Here is a 10,755-nt window from a genome sequence, read left to right as displayed (position 1 = left end):
TTCATTTCTGGATGCTGTTTGAGGGAGAATTTTGGGTCTGTAGCCTATTGGGAGCTGTTGTTCAGGGAGGGATAGCCCTGCTGCTTTTGAGTGCTCCCAGCTTTTTGGCACTTGTGAAGTGGTCTTTCAACAATTACTGTGTGAATGAGGAGGGATCTCCCTATTGCAACAAACCCTTCTACCACCCCACTCACGGAAGTCACATTTTCATCCCTTCAGTTCTCTGAGCTTTAATTTCCTCCTTTGTAAAATGCACAGCCCAAAAGGTCAAATCTCAGAGTTGGAAAAATTTTTATCTATTTCAGTGAATAAATTCTCTCTGAGTAAACATGGAGTCCATTTAGTCCAACCCAAACCTGAACAAAAACTCGCTCTGCAATACCCCTCATGGTCTTCTCGTTTTTGTTTGAAGATTTTCAGGGAGGGAGAACTCAATATTTCCTGAAAGCATGATAGAAATGTCAGACATGAAACTTCAATGGATTGTGACATTGTTAATGTGGGTTCTTCTTTCAACCCAAAGGATGGCAACTCAACCACATTTTCTTGTGAATCTTGTCTGTGTCCTTCTACAAATACTCCACAGTGGGTGTGTCTAATATATTGAGGACTGTCCTCTAGATGTTTTGACACACCGTTTCTTTCTTTTTTTTGCTTTTTCTTTTTGAGGGGGAACGTAGGGCAATTGGGGTTAAGTGACTTGCCCAAGGTCACACTGCTAGTAAGTGTTAAAGTGTCTGAGGTTGGATTTGAACTCAGGTCCTCCTGACTCCAGGGCCAGTGCTCTATTCATTGAGCCACCTAGCCACCCCTGACATACAGTTTCTAATGGAGAACATAGGCTATCCATTTACCATCTCTGCCTGACCAGTCCATCTCCTTTTCATCAAATACTTTTTTTTTGTTTTTTGGAGGGCAATTGGGATTAAGTGACTTGCCCAAGGGCACATGGCTAGTTTTATTGTGTTAAGTATCTGAGGCCACATTTGAACTCAGGTCCTCCTGACTCCAGGGCCAGTACTCTATTCACTGTACCACCTAGCTGCCCCTCATATACTTCTTTGATAGATTGATAGAGAAAAAAAAAAATTATTAAGCACTTGCCATGTGCCAAGGACTGTGCTAAGTGTTAGGGATACAAATATAAGAGGGAAAGATAGTTCCCGTTCTCAAAAATCTTAAATTCAAATAAGGGAAACAAAAAACTTAAAAGGGAGCTAGAAAGCAGAAGTGGGAGAAGTGAGGGCTTAGGGGAACAGAAGAGGGAACCCATGGGGCAAGGCTGGTGAGGACGTAGGGAAATTTGTATAGAGAGTGAGTTAGGAATGAACTAAGTGTGTCTAGGGCATACCAATTAGGAGAGCAGGTCCAGGGTGGAGTCATGATGAGGCTGGAGAGGAGATGGAGCAGCCTGAAGACAGAGTGAATAAAGAAAAGATATGCTTTTTGATGAAATCATTTACAGCACTTTGCGTGTCAAATCAATCATCTGCCATGTGCTGTAGCCTATTCCCAAATCTACCCTATGCCCTTCTATTGTCCTTTGTATGACCTGAATTTTTTATTCCTTAGATTCTGTAGTATGATTCACAGCCATATCCCTGAGAGACTATTCATGTTTAAAAGACAGAATTTTGTTTTAGGTAAAAGCCTAGAGTCATTAAAAGTGTCATACAATTTCCCAAATGCAATCCAGCCCACTCTCTTTCCTTCTATTCAGTCCTGGCCCGGTTCATTGTCCCTTTGCGATGTATTTATGGGCTCGTTCTATGGGGCTGTCAATCTGACTGTCTTCCATAATCTGAATATTGGGCATTCTTAATTCATTTTTGCCTACTAAATCAAAAGCTGTTTCATAATAAGCAAAGAGCAAATATATTGTGATGTTTTTTCTGCCTTTTAGTCAATTGTGTTACTATAAAAAATGTGGCCTGCCATAAAGAGAGGCTGCTGTTATTCTCTTATTGTTTTTTTTGCTTTGGTAGATAATTGGGTTGAAGTCCTTCGAATGACTGTAAATCTTATTTAGGAGATTGCCTGTTTTAAAGCTGAATGCAATCAATGCAATGCCATCTGCAAACAGAAGCATATGGAAGCCCTCACCACATGGAGGGGGAATCCCTCTTCTGCTCAAACTCTTCACTAGACATACTCTATTAGAATGGAAAATACTCTTTTTGTTATTGGTGTGGAAATTGTGAGAATTGAGTGAACCACACTGATTCCATCTTGTGACTCAATTCTGGATCTAGCTCAGTTTCCTTTCTTTTTTTTCTTTTTGGAGGGGAGAAGGTAGGGCAATTGGGGTTAAGTGACTTACCCAAGGTCACACAGCTAGTTTTTCTGCGTTGTGTCTGAGGCCAGATTTGAACTCAGGTCCTCCTGACTCCAGGGCTGGTGCTCTATCCACTGTGCCACCTAGTCACCCTGCTCAGTTTCCTTTCTATGCAATGTTGGGTCTAGTCTAATTTCTGACCTGTGAGAAAATGTTATTCAGTTATGGAGATTGTGAGAAAACCTTATTGCTGCTGAGAGACCCTTAACTAAGGAACTAAGTTATGCTGACCAGAAATTCAGTCCTACACAAGATTTATGCACAGAATTTTCTCACAATTATATATCTCAAGCAACCCATATATCTTATCTGAAAACTGGCCCTGTACTAGTCAATCATTTACTGTTTCTTTTTCCTTTGATTTGGCTGGGAGGAGGACACCTCTTTGTCTGATTTCAGGGGACAGTGCCTATTTGCTCTCCTCCTACCAATTTTGAAAGCTTCCAATCTTTCCTCCAATTAGAAATCTGGTTATCTAATTCTGTATCCTGATTTATATTCTGTTAATTGTTATCTTTCAATGCATAAAAATTTGTCTCCTTCTATATATGGGGTCCAGTTCCAAAGCTGAGGAAACCTGGTTCTGAATTGTTATGCAATTGGCATGCATTGCTTAATAAATCAATAAGCTCAGAAACTTGAACCTTTGTTTCCTCGGTCATTTCAGATTTCCACCCATCACATTGGGTGTATATGTGCCTTTTTTTAAAAAAATGAAATGGATCTGTGAAAAATTATGAGGGCCTGTGGTAAAATGGTGTCTGTATCATTAGAGAGAAGAGAACATATACAAGGGATGTTAGAAAAGTAGAAAAAATAAGATTTGACAACAGATCTGGGTGTGTTTGAACTAAGGTTGAGAGCCTAGATGACTGGCAAGATAGTTGTGTTCTCAATAGGAATAGGCAATTTGGGAAGAGTTTGTGGGAAAGATAATGAGCTTTATTTTGGACACACTACATTTAAAATACCCATTGGATATCTAGATTCCTAAAGGCAGTTGGAGATGTGAAACTGTAGCTCAGGAGAGAGATACATATATATGTACATGTATGAATGTATGTATATTATGCAGATAATTAGTATGTATGTTATATGTGCATATGTAATGCACATATATGTTAATGTGTTGTATATTGTGTATCATATAATACATAATTAAATATAAATTATATATTACACATTATATATATATAATTTATACATAATTACTTGCATTGAGATGATAAGTCCACAAGGGATGATGAAATCATCCAGTAAAAGAGTACAGAGGGAGGAGAACCCAGGACAGAACTTTTGGGGATACAATAATAATAATAGTAGCTAGCATTTATATACATTTATATAAAGTCTTACGTTTACTGAACTTTTCGATCACTTGTAATACAGCAAAGATGTGGTCTATTGCTGAATGGCTTAAGAAAAGTCTTAGTTACAACTAATGTCCTCATTGAAGATGTCCTCAATTTGTGTATAAAGATTTTGTATCGATGGATGTGTAAACATATAGGTCATTCATTGTTGATTTTCTCTAATTTACCTTTTTTTTCATCATAATGTCTGAGATTTCCCCCTACACATTTGATCAATTCCCTAACTTTAGATGACTTGTAAATGATTCTCTCAATGCCCAGAGGTTGAGGCAGGATAGGTAGATCTGAGAATCATCAGTATAGAGATGATAATTAAGTCTATAGGAAATGATGAAGTCACCAAGTGAAACAAGGTAGAGGGAAAAGAGAAGAGGGACCAGGACAGAATCCTGTGGGATATCTATGGCTAGAGGACATAATCTGGATGAGGATATAGCAGAAGAGACTGAGAAGGAGTGGTCAGATTGTGGGCAATAGTGTCTCATAAAGTTGAGAGAAGCAACAAAAGACAAAACCAGCCTATAGAAAGCTGGGCAAGATATCCCTTTACTTAAGAGCCATGGGAATGTGTCTATCTAGGAGGAGAACTAGGAGACAGTGGTGTCCTGAAAACCTAGAGAGAAGAGAGTATCAATGAGAAGAGGGAGATTTATATTTTAAAGGCTGGGAAGAGGTCAAGGAGAATGACAACTGAGAGGAGGTCATTGGATTTGGCAAGTAAGAAATCATTTGGGGGTGGCCAGGTAGCACAGCTAGTAAGAGCACCGGCTCCAGTGCTGAGAAGACCTGGATCAAATCCGGGCTCAGATACTCAGCGCCATACCCAGAAATAATAACTGGCCGTGTAACCTTGAGCAAGTTACTTAACCCCAATTGCTTAAAAAAAGAAAAAAAAAAGAAATCATTTGGTAACTTTGGAAAGAACAGTTTCAGTGGAATGATAAGGTTGGAAGCTGATTGTAAAGGATTAAGAAGAGAGAGAAGAGAAGGTGGAGGCACTTATTATTGCTTTTGCAAGGAGTTTAGCTACAAAGAGCAGAAGACATATAAGATGATAGTTAGCAGAGATGGATGGATCAAGTGAGGTTAGGATTTTTGTTTGTTTTTTAGTCCAGGGTAGACACAGCATGTTTGTAAGTAGTAGGAAATGAGACAATAAGACAGGGAGACTGAAAATAAATGATAGAATGGGATAACTGATGGGTCAATCTGTTGGAGGAGATGAGAAGTAATGGGATTGCTTGAGCAGGTAGGGGAGTTAGCCTTGGTAATTAATTAGGCCACTTCATCATGTGAGATGGGGGTAAAGGAGAAGATAGTTCCAAAAGGCATCTGAGTGATAAGAGATGAGGAAGAGAGGAGAAGACGGAGCTCATGGTGAATGGACTTCATTTTTACTATGGTTACTTTAGACAAAGCACTGTGCTAAATGCTGAAGATACAAATAGAAAAATTAGACAGGTGGTAGAGCCAAAATGGAAGAGTAAAAGCAGGAACTTGCTTTAAGTTCTCCCCAAAACCCTACCTACTGTAAAAAAAAAAAAAAAAAGACTTTAAACAGCAGAATCCACAAAATGACAGTGAAACAAATTTCCAGCCCAAGACAACCTGGAATGTCAATAGGAAAGGTCTGCTACACTAGTCTGGGAGAGGAGTGCAGTCCAGCATGGGCCATGCTGGCACAAATGGGGCCTTAGAAAACCTAGAGCAGGCTTCAGGAAACTGAATCATTGGAAAATAAACTGAATCAAATGCCAAAGACAACTTAGAAGGCCAATAGGAAAAGTCTGTTGGACCTGGGTGAGAGAAGAGGGCTAGTGGTTGCTTCCAGAGCTCTTGTCCCACAGGCAGTTGGGGAATTGAGCAACTAATCAGAGGAGGATTGCAGGGATCTCTTTTTTGGTGCTGAGGCAGGATTCTCTTGCTTTGCCCTCCTTGGATCTGGGTTGCAGTCCTGGGTTTTGGTCCTGGGGCAAGGAGGAGCACTGGCATGGCAGAATTTGTGGCAGCTGTGGAGAGAGAATCTTCTTCATGATTTCAAAGCATAAAGATGTGCTTGGGGTCATTCATAGACTACAGCATAGACCAGGAGAGGAGTAAACACCTCTCCTTTGATCATACAACCTTGGAAGAGCTGAACATTTACAGGTACCTAGAAATAGCTCTAACAACATCTGCACAAAACCCCTGAAGCTTGGGACTGTACACCCTCCACACTGGAAGCAGAGTCCTACCTTAACAAAGAGCTAAAAAGTTAAGAAATTGTCTGGGGAAATGAGCAAACAATGGAAAAAATCAAACTACAAAATCTTACTTTGGTGATAAGGAAGATTAAAACATACAACCAGAAGAAGCCAACAAAGTCAAAGCTCCTATATCAAAAGCCTCCAAGAAAAATATTAATTGGTCTCGGGTCATAGAACAGCTCAAAAAGGATTTTGAAAATCAAGTAAGAGAAGTAGAGGAAAAATAAATGACAGTGATGCAAGAAAATAATGAAAAACAAGTCAACAAGTCAAAATCAAGCTAAAGGAGACCCCCCCCCCAATGCTGAAGAAAATAACACCTTACAAATAGACTAACCCAAATGGCAAAAGAGGTCCAAAAAAGCCAATGAGGAGAAGAATGCTTTAAAAAGCAGAATTGGTCAAATGGGAAAGGTTTGAAATCTCACTGAAGAAAATAATTCTTTAAAAATTATAATGAACCAAATAGAAGCTAATGACTTTATGAGAAATTGAGAAATTATAAAACAAAAACAAAACAATGACAAAATAGAGGACAATGTGGAATCTCTCATTGGAAAAACCACTGACCTGGAAAATATATCCAGGAGAGAACATTTTAAAATTATTGGACTACCTAAAAGCCATAATCAGAAAGAGCCTAGATATAATCTTTCAAAAAATTGTCAAGGAAAACTGCCCTGAAATTCTAGAACCAGAGGGTAAAATGGAAATGGAAAGAACCCGCAGATTACCTCCTGAAAGAGATACCAAAAGGAAAACTCCTAGGAATATTGTAGCCAAATCCCAAAGTTACCAGATCAAGGAGAAAATATTAGAAATAGCCAAAGGGAAAGAATTCAAGTATTGTGGAAATACAATCAGGATAACAGAAGATTTAGCAGCTTTTATGTTAAGGAATTGGAGGGCTTGGGATATGATATCCCAGAGGTCAAATAGCTAGGATTAAAACCAAGAATCACCTATCCAGCAAAACTGAGTATAATCCTTTAGGAGGAAAAATGGATATTCAATGAAACAGAGGTTTTTCAAGTATTCTTGATGAAAAGACCAGAACTGAATAGAAAATTTGGCTTTCAAATCAAAGACTCAAGTGAAGCATGAAAAGGTAAACAGGAAAGAGGATTCATAAGGGACTTATGAAAGTTGAATTTTTATATTCCTACATGGAAAGATGATATTTTTACCTCATGAGATCTTTCTCAGTATTAGGGTAGTTGGAGGGAACATATACATACATACATACATACACACCTAAATATACACATATATGTATACATGTGTGTATGAATATATGTGTGTGTACATATATAGAGAAAGAGAGAAATTGGGAGGGAGGGAGGGAGAGAGAGAAAGAGAGGGAGAGCATGCACAGGGCAAGTTGAATATGAAGGGATGATATCTAAAAAATAAAATTAAGGGGTGAGAGAGGAATGTACTGAGAGAAGGAGGAAGGGAAAGGTAGAATGGGTAAATTATCTCACATAAAAAAGGCAAGTAAAAGCTTTTACAATGGAGGGGAGGTAAGAGGGAATGAGTGAACCTTATTCTCATCAGATGTGGCTTAAGGATGGAATAACATATATACTCAATTGAGTATGGAAATCTATATTACCCTACAGAAAAATAGGGGAAAAGGGGATAAGGGGGGGAGGATAGAAGAAAGGGCAAATGGGAGGAGGGGGTAATCAGAAGCAAACACTTTTGAGGAGGGGCAAGGTCAAAGGAGAGAATAGAATAAATGGAGAGTGGGATAGGATAGAGGAAAATATCGTTAGTCTTTCACAAAATGGCTGCTATGGAAGCATTTTGCATGACTATATATGTATAACTTGTGTCAAATTTCTTGCCTTTTCAGTGAGGGTGGATGGGGAGGGAGGAAGGGAGAGAATGTGGAACTCAAAGTTCAACTCAAAGTTAAAAACAAATGTTAAAAATTGTTTTTAACATGCAACTGGGAAATAAGATATACAGGTAGTGGGATATAGAAATCTATTTTGCCCTACAGGAAAATAGAAGGGAAGGGATTAAGAGAAGGGGTTGGGGGTGATAGAAGGGAGGGCAGATCGGAGGAAGGAATAATCAGAATACATGACATCTTAGGGTGTGGGGAAGGGAGAGATGGGGAGAAAATTTGGAACTCAAAATCTTGTGGAAGCGAATGTTGAAAAGTAAAAATAAATTAATAAAAAGAACAATATTTTTAAAAATGAAAAACAAAAATTAGATAGTCATTGCTCATGTTCCAATGGTGGAGACAACATGTAAGGAAAATTTCAGCTGTAAAGCAGAAGCAAAAGTCCCATGGTTAGGGTACAACATTTCTTCTTTATTGTCATTTCCACTGATAAAACCATATCAGTTTCTGATGTTGAGCAATGTGCCTTGGTAGCAAGAACTTTTTTTCTGTATCTTCAGTAGTTGTGACTGGAACACCTTCAGTAGTTGCGAGGTTACATCACCACAGAGGTTGCTTCTTAGGATGATGGCTATAGATAGATACTGGGCTAGACCTGTTCCCAGGTTCTTGGGTTTAGGGATATCTTGCCAAGGGTCATATACAGTGGTTTTGTCTTCTCTTGCTTCTCTCAGCTTTATGAGACAATACTGCCCATGATCATCCATCATCATTTTTCATAAGATTTTACAAACTAGTTCATGTTAGAAGCTAGCATTTCCTCATGTATACATATATGAAGAAATAGTTCATATATATGTGAATATATGAAAAATAAACTATGTATATATACACAGTTGATGTCTTCATTCCTATTGAACACTTTCCAATGACTTTTCTTTCTCAGGAACTGAGCCTAAACATATAAAATAAAAATAACATGATAATTTAGACCTGAAGCCAATGGGCCATAAACTGAGCTTGAGTCATCCATGTAGCACTAATATTTTTTAAAAGCTGAATTCAGAGTAAAATAGAACTTGTATTTCTTGAGCCAGTTTTCCCAGGTTACTCAGTCATATTGTGTCTGAAGGACCATTTAGAGTTTTTGGCTGCATAGCTTAATAAAGAAATGGAAAAATCAGAGAGAGTTCAGAGAAAAACACAGGCTTATTTATTCTCATCATGATTTGGGCAAATATTCAGGCAATTTTATCCCAGAAGAGCAGTATAGAAGATAAAAACTGATTAGCCATAATGTTATGCTGACTTTGTGGTGGTTGTTGTTGTGTTATTGCAGTTTGCTGGCTTTGAGAAGTTAATGTTTTCTTAAAGTCCTGGAATTTATCCAAAAAAAGCTGTATAAGCTGTATGGTTGAGGGTCTGGATAATATAGGCATAAACACCTGCTGTTGAGAAACTTACCTGAATTATTTCAGTTGATGTTCTGTCTTCCTACTTCTCGGTACTTCCAAAGAGCTGTGATTTCCCTATTGTGAGTATTTGCTCTGCAGACACAGATCTCAATCCCTCTACATCTTTAGTAGAGAGTCCTTCATCTGTTTTCTGTGATCAGAAAAAGTCATGAGCTGGTGGGCAAGCCTCTGATGATAAATATCAGAGTTATATCCCATTGACAACCCCAACATCAATTCCCTTCTAATAGGAAGTTGGAACCACTGAGTGGCCTTGAGTTTGATGGACTTCAGAGCCCTAGTGGAAAGCCATGATTTTAACCAGGCTGGTCTTTGGATGATAGTCTATCACCAGAGCTGTAACTGAAGCCTTTCTAACTTTGGAGGATCTATTCAAGCTTATGACCCCCTGTCACAGTCTTTGAGACCTCAGGATATCCTACAAGTCAAGATAGGGCATCATAGAAAAACATTAAGGGCTGATGGCATCATTCTAACTTGTCATTTAATTTCAACTTCCCACATTCTTTTTTCCCCCTGCAAAGTGTTGAGGCTGTTAATAGAACACTCTAATATTTTAATTGGAATACCATTTCCTCTGAGGCTGGCACATTCTCTATTTTGTCATTAGATATCTTAACTTTGAAATTAAGAAAATTTTATGTGTTCTTAAATATCTCTTCTAGGAGAGAGGCAGCATGCTGTAATGAATAGAAAGTGAGTTCTGCTGCTGACCAGTCTTATTGCTTGTATGACCTTGGGTGAAACAATTTTACCTCCAAATGCTTCAGAAAACTCTCTAAGATTATAAATTATAGAGCAGTTGGTATTCTGCATCGGCAGAGGAAGTTTCCTGATGGGGAATTAACTCAATGAATTAAATCAGATCTGGACTAAACAAATCCAAGCCCCTTGGGGTACAATGGAGAAAATGGTGGATGTTGAGTTAGGAGACCAGACTTCTAATTACAGCCTCAATACACACACACACACACACACACACACACACACACACACACACAATTATCTACTATGTATACATTGTAACTATGATCATGAAATAAGATATAAAACCTGTACATATGTGCATATTTTATATTTATATTATGTATTATATATATTTCACATTACATATAAATATATTATATAAATACATCTGTTTATATTTTACATATATATTTACACACACATACATACACCCTGTGTGAGCAGGAATAAATTATTTAATCTTTCTGGATCTCTTTTTCTTCATATGTTAAATAAAGGGATTGGATTTTTAGATTTCTTTGCATTCTGTTGGTTGTATGATCTTGGGTAATGTTAGTAACTAGCATTTACGTAGCACTTAAATATTTTCAAAGTATTTCACATGTTTCAGCTAATTTGATCCTCACAACGGCCCTGTGAAATAGATGTTATCATTATCCCTTTTCACAGGTGAGTGTAAGGGTTATGGGATTTAAAGATCTTCCATGCCCCGTTGGACTTG

The 10,755-nt window shown here is 38.1% G+C and overlaps 1 long non-coding RNA gene across 1 annotated transcript in view; it reads right to left on the bottom strand.

Annotated features, from left to right (window-relative positions):
• Nucleotides 1–8,279: 8,279 nt before the first annotated feature.
• Nucleotides 8,280–10,755, bottom strand: part of LOC138153266 (uncharacterized) — a 78,390-nt gene continuing 75,914 nt past the window's right edge. The window contains exons 3-4 of the long non-coding RNA XR_011166320.1: nt 9,277–9,417; nt 8,280–8,767 (exon numbers count right to left, since the gene is read on the bottom strand). This is a non-coding gene — a long non-coding RNA (uncharacterized lncRNA). The remainder of the gene's footprint in view (nt 8,768–9,276; nt 9,418–10,755) is intronic.

This window comes from Petaurus breviceps, unplaced genomic scaffold, assembly GCF_028583685.1.
Source record: "Petaurus breviceps papuanus isolate PSGF00001 unplaced genomic scaffold, PetGlider_PUasm1.0 90977, whole genome shotgun sequence".
Lineage (NCBI taxonomy): Eukaryota > Metazoa > Chordata > Mammalia > Diprotodontia > Petauridae > Petaurus > Petaurus breviceps.
The sequence above is the reverse complement of the archived record's forward strand: the minus strand, read 5'-3'. Positions and strand labels throughout refer to the sequence as shown.